The 13304-nt window shown below is 37.3% G+C and overlaps 1 protein-coding gene across 4 annotated transcripts in view; it reads right to left on the bottom strand.

Moving 5' to 3' along the window:
* ENOX2 (ecto-NOX disulfide-thiol exchanger 2) overlaps window positions 1-13304 on the bottom strand; it is a 325754-nt gene that overhangs the window by 229490 nt on the left and 82960 nt on the right. The gene's annotated exons all lie outside the window — the stretch shown is intronic.

Genomic DNA, 13304 nt, shown 5'->3' on the forward strand with positions numbered 1-13304 from the left:
CTACCCCCCACAGAAGGCATTCTGTTAGTGTTTACATTGGTTTCATGTTATACATTGATCTCAGTTGAATGTGATGACAGAGAAATCATATCCTAAAGGAAGAAATATAAAGTATGAGATAGTAAAGTTACATTATAATATAATGCTTTGTTTCTAATTTGATGGTAATAGTCTTCGGTCTTTGTTCAAAGTCCATAATTCTTATTCAGGATACAGATGGTATTCTCCATTGCAGATAGCTCAAAATTGTCCCTGGTTGTTGCACTGATGGAATGAGTTCGTCCATCAGGGTTGATCATCACCCCCATGTTGCTGTTAGGGTATACAATGTTTGTCTAATTTTGCTCATCTCGCTCAGCATCAGTTCATGCAAGTCTCTCCAGGCTTCCCTGAATTCCCATCCCTCCTGGTTTCTAATAGAACAATAGTGTTCCATGACATACATATACCACAGTTTGTTAAGCCATTCCCCAATTGAAGGACATTCATGTAATTTCCAATTTTTTGCCACCACAAACAGGGCTGCTATAAATATTTTTGTACACATGATGTTTTTACCCTTTTTTATCATCACTTCATGGTAGAGACTCAATAGTTGTATTGCTGCTGCATCAAGGGGTATGCACATTTTTGTTGCCCTTTGGGCATAATCACAAATTGCTCTCCAGAAAGGTTGGATCAGTTCACAGCTCCACCAACAATGTATTAGTGTCCCAGATTTCCCACATCCCTTCCAACATTGACCATTGTCCTTTCTGGTCATATTGGCCAGTCTGAGAGGTGAGGTGGTATATCAGAGATGCTTTAATTTGTATTTCTCTAATAAGTAATGATTTGGAGCATTTTTCCATATGACTATGGATTGCTTTGATTTCCTCAGCTGTAAATTGCCTTTGCATATCCTTTGACCATTTGTCAGTTGGGGAATGGCCTGTTTTTTTGAAAATTTGACTCAGTTCTCTGTATATTTTAGAAATGAGTCGTTTGTCAGAAATATTAGTTGCAAAAATTGTTTCCCAATTTACTACATTTCTTTTGATCTAAGTTTCTTTCATACTAAATTCCAATTTTCCCAACAGTTTTTATCGAAGAGAGAGTTTTATCCCAATAGCTGGACTCATTGGGTTTATCAAACAGCAGATTACTATAATCATTTCCTGCTATTGCACCTAGTCTATTCCACTGATCCATGACTCTATTTCTTAACCAATACTAGACAGTTTTGAGGACCGGTGCTTTATAATATAATTTTAGATCTGGTAAGGTTAAGCCACCTTCTTTTGTACTTTTTTTCATTGAATCCCTGGAAATTCTTGACTTTTTATTTCTCCATATAAATTTACTTATAATGTTTTCTAACTCCTTAAAGTATTTTTTTTGGAATTTTGATTGGTAGGGCGCTAAACAAGTAGTTTAGTTTTGGTAGAATTGTCATTTTTATTATATTAGCTCAACCTATCCATGAGCAGTTGATGTTTGCCCAGTTATTTAAATCTGATTTTATTTGTGTGTTAAGTGTATTGTAATTGTTTTCAAAAAGTTTCTGAGCCTGCCCTGGCAAATAGACTCCCAGGTATTTTATATTGTCTGAGGTTAATTTGAATGGGATTTCTCTTTCTAGCTCTTCATGCTGTATCTTGCTAGACATATATAGAAATGTTGAGGATTTATGAAGGTTTATTTTATATGCTGCTACTTTGCTAAAGTTGCTAATTATTTCTAGCAGTTTTTTAGATGACTTTTTGGGATTCTCTAGATATACCATCATGTCATCTGCAAAGAGTGAGAGTTTTGTCTCCTCCTTTCCAATTCGAATTCCTTCAATTTCTTTTTCTTCTCTTATTGCTGAGGCTAACATTTCTAATACAATATTGAATAGTAGTGGTGACAATGGGCATCCTTGTTTCACTCCTGATCTTATTGGGAATGCTTCTAGCCTATATCCATTGCACGTAATGCTTGTTCATGGTTTCATATAGATACTGCTTATTATTTGAAGGAACATACCATTTATTCCTGCACTCTGTAGTATTTTAGTAGAAATGGGTGCTGTATTTTATCAAAAGCTTTTTCAGAATCTATTGATATGGTCAGATGATTTCTAGAATTCCCTGTATTGATTGCCTTTCATATTCTAACAAGACAACAAACCTGAACAAGTACATCTGTTCTTTTTCTGAGACTTCATGGTGACATGGAGGTCACTCTCATTATGCCAATGGAGCAGGTCCTACTAACCTACAAAGGTTTCAAGTAGACGCCCCAAGAGAGACTGTTAGTTAACCATGGACCAGCTTGAGTGAAGGTTATCACCAGAAGGATGGCCACAGATTTCTTAAAGTACTATGACAAAAATGTCTGTGATTATGTTAATCATTTCTGATCCAAAACAAAAAATAAATGGAAAAGAAAGTTCTTGGAGCTTATTGAGCAAGTGAGTGCCATGTTCAGATCTGAGTCAGCTGTTTGGTGGATAGATTGTAAAAATAACAAAATTTGGCAACTAGATGGCCATATGTGGCAAATAAATGGTAGCATTTGAGGACAATAATAAGACTATAATGGTGATCAGGAATATTGTGATATATGCAGCTGAAACTGGGAAGTTCTGAATAGTGGCATGTTTGGGGGAAAGATAATAATTAGATATGTTAAGTTTGAGATGCTTAGAGGGCATCTACTTTGAAATATCCACTAGACAGTTGGTGATATGGTACTGGTGATGAGGGATAGGGGTGGTGAAAGAGTAGGAATGGATATATAGATCTTGGAATCATTTGTATAAAAATGATAACCAAATCCATAGGAGTTGATGAAATCATGATATGAGAGAATACAGAAAGAAAAGAGGGCCCAGGACAAAGCCTTGGGCGACACTCATAGTTATTTGGCATGATATAGATGAAGACTCAGCAAAGAAGACTAAGGAAGAGCAAGCTGGCAGGTAGAAGTAGAAGCAAGAGAGGAAAACAACAAACACCCAGGGAAGAGAGAAAATTTCAGAGTTAACAGTGATTGACAGTGTAAGAGGTTGTAGAGAGGTCAATAAGACCTCTCTTGGGGAAGGGGTTCATTAAGAGCTTGATTATTAAGAAATCATTGATAACCTTTCTGAGGTTAATTTTAGTTCAGTGTAGAAGATCAGAAGCTGAGTTGCAAGGAGTAAAGAAATTATGAGGAGGGGAAGTAGAAGTCATGGAAGTCGACAGATTTCCAGTCACATGGTTGTGAAAGGTAGGGAAACAAACAGGAATAGTTAGCAGAGGTGGCAGGATCAAGTGAAGATTTTTAGGACAGGGAAGACCTGGGAATGTTTGTAGATAAGAGGGAAGAAGTCAATAGATAGGGAGAGCTTAAAGATTGGGGAGGGGAGAGAAGTTGAAGCAATCTACTGGGGAAAGGAGACTGGAGGAGATAGGTCTAAGAGTACATGTTGAGAGACTGGCCTTGGTAAGAAGGGCCACCTCTTCATCATAGATTGAAGTAAAAAATAAATGAATATGGAAAGATATCAAGGAATTTCTTATGTAATTTAGAAAAGAGGAAGAGTCAGAGCTCATAGAAAATTGTCTCATTTTTCTCAATAACGTATGAAGAGAGATCCTCAGATGAGAAAGGGGAAGGGAAAGAAGTCTGATAAAATTGTGATATAGGAATGTAATGCATTGTCCCATAAGAAGTGAAGAAATAGGAAGAATTCAGAGAAACATGGGAAGTCTTATATGAACTGATACATATATATCTGAAACAATATACATAAAAGAACACTTAAAATGAAGCCAAATACTACATGAGTATAATGACCACTTTTTTTAGGTTTTTGCAAGGCAATGGGGTTAAGTGGCTTGCCCAAGGCCACACAGGTAGGTAATTATTAAGTGTCTGAGGCTGGATTTGAACTCAGGTACTCCGGACTCCAGGGCCAGTGCTCTATCCACTGCACCAGCTAGCCACCCCATAATGACCAGTTTTGAACCTAGAAAAGAGATGGTGAAATACACCTCCCACTTTTTTACAGAAAGGTAGCACCCCATAATGACCAGTTTTGAACCTAGAAAAGAGATGGTGAAATACACCTCCCACTTTTTTACAGAAAGGTAGCATTTATGAGTACTAATAATGATGCCCACCCCATAATGACCAGTTTTGAACCTAGAAAAGAGATGGTGAAATACACCTCCCACTTTTTTACAGAAAGGTAGCTTATGAGACTCACACTTAGAAGGAGGGAGAAGATGGATACTCAAACAATTAAACCACAAAGCAACTTTTGAAAAGACAAGAGAGAAATACAAAGTACTCTACTAGTTCAGGGGAGAGAGATCAGTCTTAGTTGTGGAGAACAGAAAGGGCTTCCTGTGGAAGTGTCACTTTAAATGGGCTAAGAATAGTTCACAATTAAACAGATGAGGGCACTGGAAGCAAGACTACGATTGCAAGTGGAAGGAAGAGTGAATGTCTACTATGTGCGCAAACATGGACCGTATTGGAGGAGGGTAGGTGCAGTATCAACACAAAAGAAGAGACACAAGTAACTTAGTCTTGCTGGGGAGATAAAACAAATAAGATAGGTATGGAGTTTTGAAAAAAAGGGTGCTATGGACGTTCCAAGGGACCAGCTCAGGGTAATTCTCTCCTGAATGATCAATTCTAGTTTGAGATCTTAGTAGTTGTAGACCTGAGAGAACCTCTAATAAAGTTCAATAACAGCAGTTGGCTCTCCCCACCCAGTCCCTTCAGTATGGGATATGGATAAGAAGAAAAAACCTAATTATCTAGCAAAGCCACTTGCACTCAGAATTCCCTGTATTTTTTTTAAGAAAGATTTTATTTATTTTGAGTTTTACAATTTTTCCCCGATTCTTCCTTCCCGCCCCCCTACCCCCTACCCCCCCACAGAAGGCATTCTGTTAGTGTTTACATTGGTTTCATGTTATACATTGATCTCAGTTGAATGTGATGACAGAGAAATCATATCCTAAAGGAAGAAATATAAAGTATGAGATAGTAAAGTTACATTATAATATAATGCTTTGTTTCTAATTTGATGGTAATAGTCTTCGGTCTTTGTTCAAAGTCCATAATTCTTATTCAGGATACAGATGGTATTCTCCATTGCAGATAGCTCAAAATTGTCCCTGGTTGTTGCACTGATGGAATGAGTTCGTCCATCAGGGTTGATCATCACCCCCATGTTGCTGTTAGGGTATACAATGTTTGTCTAATTTTGCTCATCTCGCTCAGCATCAGTTCATGCAAGTCTCTCCAGGCTTCCCTGAATTCCCATCCCTCCTGGTTTCTAATAGAACAATAGTGTTCCATGACATACATATACCACAGTTTGTTAAGCCATTCCCCAATTGAAGGACATTCATGTAATTTCCAATTTTTTGCCACCACAAACAGGGCTGCTATAAATATTTTTTGTACACATGATGTTTTTACCCTTTTTTATCATCACTTCATGGTAGAGACTCAATAGTTGTATTGCTGCTGCATCAAGGGGTATGCACATTTTTGTTGCCCTTTGGGCATAATCACAAATTGCTCTCCAGAAAGGTTGGATCAGTTCACAGCTCCACCAACAATGTATTAGTGTCCCAGATTTCCCACATCCCTTCCAACATTGACCATTGTCCTTTCTGGTCATATTGGCCAGTCTGAGAGGTGAGGTGGTATATCAGAGATGCTTTAATTTGTATTTCTCTAATAAGTAATGATTTGGAGCATTTTTCCATATGACTATGGATTGCTTTGATTTCCTCAGCTGTAAATTGCCTTTGCATATCCTTTGACCATTTGTCAGTTGGGGAATGGCCTGTTTTTTTTGAAAATTTGACTCAGTTCTCTGTATATTTTAGAAATGAGTCGTTTGTCAGAAATATTAGTTGCAAAAATTGTTTCCCAATTTACTACATTTCTTTTGATCTAAGTTTCTTTCATACTAAATTCCAATTTTCCCAACAGTTTTTATCGAAGAGAGAGTTTTATCCCAATAGCTGGACTCATTGGGTTTATCAAACAGCAGATTACTATAATCATTTCCTGCTATTGCACCTAGTCTATTCCACTGATCCATGACTCTATTTCTTAACCAATACTAGACAGTTTTGAGGACCGGTGCTTTATAATATAATTTTAGATCTGGTAAGGTTAAGCCACCTTCTTTTGTACTTTTTTTTCATTGAATCCCTGGAAATTCTTGACTTTTTATTTCTCCATATAAATTTACTTATAATGTTTTCTAACTCCTTAAAGTATTTTTTTTTGGAATTTTGATTGGTAGGGCGCTAAACAAGTAGTTTAGTTTTGGTAGAATTGTCATTTTTATTATATTAGCTCAACCTATCCATGAGCAGTTGATGTTTGCCCAGTTATTTAAATCTGATTTTATTTGTGTGTTAAGTGTATTGTAATTGTTTTCAAAAAACTCTGGTTCTCAAATAGTGGTTGTTAACGTGAGCCTGTAAGTCTCTTTGGGACAAATACTTTCTCTTGTATCTTTGAACAATGCTGCACATGAAAAGAGAACCCAGCTTATACTTTTCAACTTCTCTGCACAGGATAATTATAACCTGGCCATATCTTCGCAGCCCTTTTCTCATTCAGGAGAATGCACTCGTAGCAAAAAACAGGCTTGAATAGTATAATGTGCCCTTAAATTATTTTTACATTTATGTGGAAAAGGTCTAGAGAATCATCTTTTATATCTAAAATGTTTATCTAAAGCCCCCCCAAAATACCTCAAACAAATCTTGACCTATTTCTAAACAGTTCACCCCTCCTATAATCATACCTTTTTTCTTTATATCCGTTGTCATTATCAGGTAGTTTGTGAGAATGCATCCCGTTTGTGGTCCTTTTGGTTCCAGGAACATGTTTGACTTTTCTTTTGTTTTTCTGTTTGACTGCCTTCATGGGGATTTGTCTTCGAAAATCAAGTCTACTGAACGATCAAACCTTGAAAGTCATTCGATATGGCGCCCACTACAGCTCGAGGTGCACTATGGGAGCAGAAGGCAGCAAGACCCGACCCACAATGCATAGCGCTTGCGTGATGACCCCAATTGCAGTAACCCTGACCCCAATTGAATCCAATTGGTGGAAATGAATCAAGGGAAGTTCCGCCCCCCCCCCTGATGGCGAAGGTTCAGAGCAGTTTGGGTTGGGGGGAGGGACAGAGAAGGAAACAGAACCGGTAGAGATGGTTGCATGGAAAGAGGGTCTACGGAGTGCCCTCTAAAAATAGGAAGATCACAAAGACAAGACAATTTCTCCCTATGGCGGGAGAAAACAGATTCAAGCCAATCAATTTTAAAATCTATCCATTCCACATTTCTCCATCCCTCCAGTGAAAAGAGCAGAAAAGCAAGAGTCACATGCATTGCTGGGGTCAGTGTCCTAATCAGTAAAAACATACAGTTTCCCTTCCAGGTCAGGATCTCAGATTCTGTGATCTGTGCAATAATCTTGCCTTAATGACATCACAGGGATCCCCATTTTATAGTGCATCCTCCTGGCTACTTAATGATGTCACAGAGATCCCCATTTTGTAGCGCATCCTCCTGGCCTGTTCTTAATGATGTCGCAGGGATCCCCATTTTGTTTCTAATATGTCACTAGCCATCTCTTTAATATAAATTTTATATGTTAAAACATGATTGTACATGTACAAACTTTTGCCAGATTGTTCACTGCCATAGGCAGGGAGGAGAAAAGGGAGGATAATAGAAAAAGGTGGAACTCATAAACTTGCAAATGGATGAACTACCTTTACATGTAATTGCGAAAAATGAAATTAAAAAATAATCTAAAACTAATAATAATACATTTTAGAATTATTTTTAGGTGTTTACAAAGGGATGGTGTTAAGTGGCTTGCCTAAAGCAACACAACTAGGTAATTATTAAGTGTCTGAGGCCGGATTTGAATTCAGTTACTCCTGACTGCAGGGCAGGTGTTCTATCCACTGCACCACCTAGCTGCCCTTTACATTTTAGAATTTTACCAGGAATCCATGTCAGGTTCACTATCCTATATCCATCAGATTCTTAAATCTTCCACTTGGGAAAATCAGAACATTTGAAAATCAGAACATCAATTTGGCAGTTCATTGCCAGAACAAATTACCTTTTCTAATTCTGCTAAACCTTTCCCATTTTCTATGATTTTTCAAAGATTATTACCAGTGACACCCAGTTTATCTGGGTCTCATCAAGAAAGGGCAGTTGTGGGTACTCTCTTACTATTTCCCTACCACTCTTAGGCTTCAACTCCCCACTAACCATTCATTTTGTTCTGACCTTGCAATCCAAAATCAGATATCAAAGATTTAAAACTAGAAGGGACCTTTGAGGTCAACTTCAACCCTCTCATCTGAAGAGGATAAAGAAAGTGATCCCCAAAGAGGTAAAGTCCCTTGCCTGAGGCAGCAAACAGCAGTACCAGGATTTAAAGTCAGGACCTGTGGCTCTGAATTCATCATCATCATCATCATCATCATCATCATCATCATCATCATCATCATCATATCTCTCTCTCTCTCTCTCTCTCTCTTAAGGGTTTTGCAAGGCAAATGGGGTTAAGTGGCTTGCCCAAGGCCACACAGCTAGGTCATTATCAAGTGTCTGAGACCGGATTTGAACCCAGGTACTCCTGACTCCAGGGCCGGTGCTTTATCCAGGAACTCAAAATTTTTAAAAATCAAGTTTTAAAATTTATCTTAAAAACCCTTTAGCTCACTTTGATCTATACTTTATGTATTTGAATATAACTATCTGAAGCCAGAGGCACTATTGCCCTTTCTTGTTTTGATGCTTATGAATTTATAAAAGTTTTAAGGATATTTCTTTCAAATTATAGTTACTGTGTTATCTAACTTTAGAAATATAGAAATATAGAAGTAGTTTTCTTTCTGCCCCTTTTCTTTCAATTTCAATTCATAAGATTATTAAATTATAAACAAACATTTTTGCCAGCTCTTGTTAGGTCCATTCTATCCCTGTTTGTAGGCAGGGATGTAAGTTCTGTGTTAAGCTCTGATCAAGGAAACCAAATCCCACCCCCAGCTACTATTTTCTTAACTAGTTGTTTACTTCCCAAATCTTCATCTCTTTTGAATTCCTTATCTGCAATTGGTGGCAGTGATATCCCCATTGACAAAGTTCAACTTCTTGTCCAAGAAATCAAGTTTCTAGGGATCCTAAAACAACGTCAGGGCAGGATGCAACCTCAGAGAATATATGGTCCAAATTCCTCATTTTACCTGATGATCAGAGAAATAAATTCTCCCAAGATCACACAAGTACTAAGTGGAACAGTGAACTTATTCTAATAATGATGCCCATGAATGCCATTAATGAGAGCTAACATTTTTAAAGGCCTTTAAAATGAGCAAAACACTTTATATACATCATCTTATTTGGGTTCCATGACAACCCTATGAAGCAGCTGCTACTGATATTATTAACATTTTACAGATAAAGAAACTGAGGTTGAGAGGTTATGTGACTTGTACATAATCTATCAAGTGTTAGAGACAAGATATGAACCAAGTCCTCCTATCCTCTAAATTCTATCTGCCTCACACTATGCTTGGTCTCCTCCTAACCAACTTGTATTCTGTGGTCTCTGAAGGGGTTGTGACCCAGCCATTGTCTTATGAGACTCACACTTAGAAGGAGGGAGAAGATGGATACTCAAACAATTAAACCACAAAGCAACTTTTGAAAAGACAAGAGAGAAATACAAAGTACTCTACTAGTTCAGGGGAGAGAGATCAGTCTTAGTTGTGGAGAACAGAAAGGGCTTCCTGTGGAAGTGTCACTTTAAATGGGCTAAGAATAGTTCACAATTAAACAGATGAGGGCACTGGAAGCAAGACTACGATTGCAAGTGGAAGGAAGAGTGAATGTCTACTATGTGCGCAAACATGGACCGTATTGGAGGAGGGTAGGTGCAGTATCAACACAAAAGAAGAGACACAAGTAACTTAGTCTTGCTGGGGAGATAAAACAAATAAAATAGGTATGGAGTTTTGAAAAAAAGGGTGCTATGGACGTTCCAAGGGACCAGCTCAGGGTAATTCTCTCCTGAATAATCAATTCTAGTTTGAGATCTTAGTAGTTGTATACCTGAGAGAACCTCTAATAAAGTTCAATAACAGCAGTTGGCTCTCCCCACCCAGTCCCTTCAGTATGGGATATGGATAAGAAGAAAAAACCTAATTATCTAGCAAAGCCACTTGCACTCAGAATTCCCTGTATTTTTTTTTAAGAAAGATTTTATTTATTTTGAGTTTTACAATTTTTCCCCGATTCTTCCTTCCCGTCCCCTACCCCTACCCCCCACAGAAGGCATTCTGTTAGTGTTTACATTGGTTTCATGTTATACATTGATCTCAGTTGAATGTGATGACAGAGAAATCATATCCTAAAGGAAGAAATATAAAGTATGAGATAGTAAAGTTACATTATAATATAATGCTTTGTTTCTAATTTGATGGTAATAGTCTTCGGTCTTTGTTCAAAGTCCATAATTCTTATTCTGGATACAGATGGTATTCTCCATTGCAGATAGCTCAAAATTGTCCCTGGTTGTTGCACTGATGGAATGAGTGAGTCCATCAGGGTTGATCATCACCCCCATGTTGCTGTTAGGGTATACAATGTTTGTCTAATTTTGCTCATCTCGCTCAGCATCAGTTCATGCAAGTCTCTCCAGGCTTCCCTGAATTCCCATCCCTCCTGGTTTCTAATAGAACAATAGTGTTCCATGACATACATATACCACAGTTTGTTAAGCCATTCCCCAATTGAAGGACATTCATGTAATTTCCAATTTTTTGCCACCACAAACAGGGCTGCTATAAATATTTTTGTACACATGATGTTTTTACCCTTTTTTATCATCACTTCATGGTAGAGACTCAATAGTTGTATTGCTGCTGCATCAAGGGGTATGCACATTTTTGTTGCCCTTTGGGCATAATCACAAATTGCTCTCCAGAAAGGTTGGATCAGTTCACAGCTCCACCAACAATGTATTAGTGTCCCAGATTTCCCACATCCCTTCCAACATTGACCATTGTCCTTTCTGGTCATATTGGCCAGTCTGAGAGGTGAGGTGGTATATCAGAGATGCTTTAATTTGTATTTCTCTAATAAGTAATGATTTGGAGCATTTTTCCATATGACTATGGATTGCTTTGATTTCCTCAGCTGTAAATTGCCTTTGCATATCCTTTGACCATTTGTCAGTTGGGGAATGGCCTGTTTTTTTGAAAATTTGACTCAGTTCTCTGTATATTTTAGAAATGAGTCGTTTGTCAGAAATATTAGTTGCAAAAATTGTTTCCCAATTTACTACATTTCTTTTGATCTAAGTTTCTTTCATACTAAATTCCAATTTTCCCAACAGTTTTTATCGAAGAGAGAGTTTTATCCCAATAGCTGGACTCATTGGGTTTATCAAACAGCAGATTACTATAATCATTTCCTGCTATTGCACCTAGTCTATTCCACTGATCCATGACTCTATTTCTTAACCAATACTAGACAGTTTTGAGGACCGGTGCTTTATAATATAATTTTAGATCTGGTAAGGTTAAGCCACCTTCTTTTGTACTTTTTTTCATTGAATCCCTGGAAATTCTTGACTTTTTATTTCTCCATATAAATTTACTTATAATGTTTTCTAACTCCTTAAAGTATTTTTTTTGGAATTTTGATTGGTAGGGCGCTAAACAAGTAGTTTAGTTTTGGTAGAATTGTCATTTTTATTATATTAGCTCTACCTATCCATGAGCAGTTGATGTTTGCCCAGTTATTTAAATCTGATTTTATTTGTGTGTTAAGTATATTGTAATTGTTTTCAAAAAGTTTCTGAGCCTGCCCTGGCAAATAGACTCCCAGGTATTTTATATTGTCTGAGGTTAATTTGAATGGGATTTCTCTTTCTAGCTCTTCATGCTGTATCTTGCTAGTCATATATAGAAATGTTGAGGATTTATGAAGGTTTATTTTATATGCTGCTACTTTGCTAAAGTTGCTAATTATTTCTAGCAGTTTTTTAGATGACTTATTGGGATTCTCTAGATATACCATCATGTCATCTGCAAAGAGTGAGAGTTTTGTCTCCTCCTTTCCAATTCGAATTCCTTCAATTTCTTTTTCTTCTCTTATTGCTGAGGCTAACATTTCTAATACAATATTGAATAGTAGTGGTGACAATGGGCATCCTTGTTTCACTCCTGATCTTATTGGGAATGCTTCTAGCCTATATCCATTGCACGTAATGCTTGTTCATGGTTTCATATAGATACTGCTTATTATTTGAAGGAACATACCATTTATTCCTACACTCTGTAGTATTTTAGTAGAAATGGGTGCTGTATTTTATCAAAAGCTTTTTCAGAATCTATTGATATGGTGAGATGATTTCTAGAATTCCCTGTATTGATTGCCTTTCATATTCTAACAAGACAACAAACCTGAACAAGTACATCTGTTCTTTTTCTGAGACTTCATGGTGACATGGAGGTCACTCTCGTTATGCCAATGGAGCAGGTCCTACTAACCTACAAAGGTTTCAAGTAGAGGCCCCAAGAGAGACTGTTAGTTAACCATGGACCAGCTTGAGTGAAGGTTATCACTAGAAGGATGGCCACAGATTTCTTAAAGTACTATGACAAAAATGTCTGTGATTATGTTAATCATTTCTGATCCAAAACAAAAAATAAATGGAAAAGAAAGTTCTTGGAGCTTATTGAGCAAGTGAGTGCCATGTTCAGATCTGAGTCAGCTGTTTGGTGGATAGATTGTAAAAATAACAAAATTTGGCAACTAGATGGCCATATGTGGCAAATAAATGGTAGCATTTGAGGACAATAATAAGACTATAATGGTGATCAGGAATATTGTGATATATGCAGCTGAAACTGGGAAGTTCTGAATAGTGGCATGTTTGGGGGAAAGATAATAATTAGATATGTTAAGTTTGAGATGCTTAGAGGGCATCTACTTTGAAATATCCACTAGACAGTTGGTGATATGGTACTGGTGATGAGGGATAGGGGTGGTGAAAGAGTAGGAATGGATATATAGATCTTGGAATCATTTGTATAAAAATGATAACCAAATCCATAGGAGTTGATGAAATCATGATATGAGAGAATACAGAAAGAAAAGAGGGCCCAGGACAAAGCCTTGGGTGACACTCATAGTTATTTGGCATGATATAGATGAAGACTCAGCAAAGAAGACTAAGGAAGAGCAAGCTGGCAGGTAGAAGTAGAAGCAAGAGAG

Source organism: Macrotis lagotis, chromosome X (assembly GCF_037893015.1).
Source record: "Macrotis lagotis isolate mMagLag1 chromosome X, bilby.v1.9.chrom.fasta, whole genome shotgun sequence".
NCBI classification, from domain to species: domain Eukaryota; kingdom Metazoa; phylum Chordata; class Mammalia; order Peramelemorphia; family Peramelidae; genus Macrotis; species Macrotis lagotis.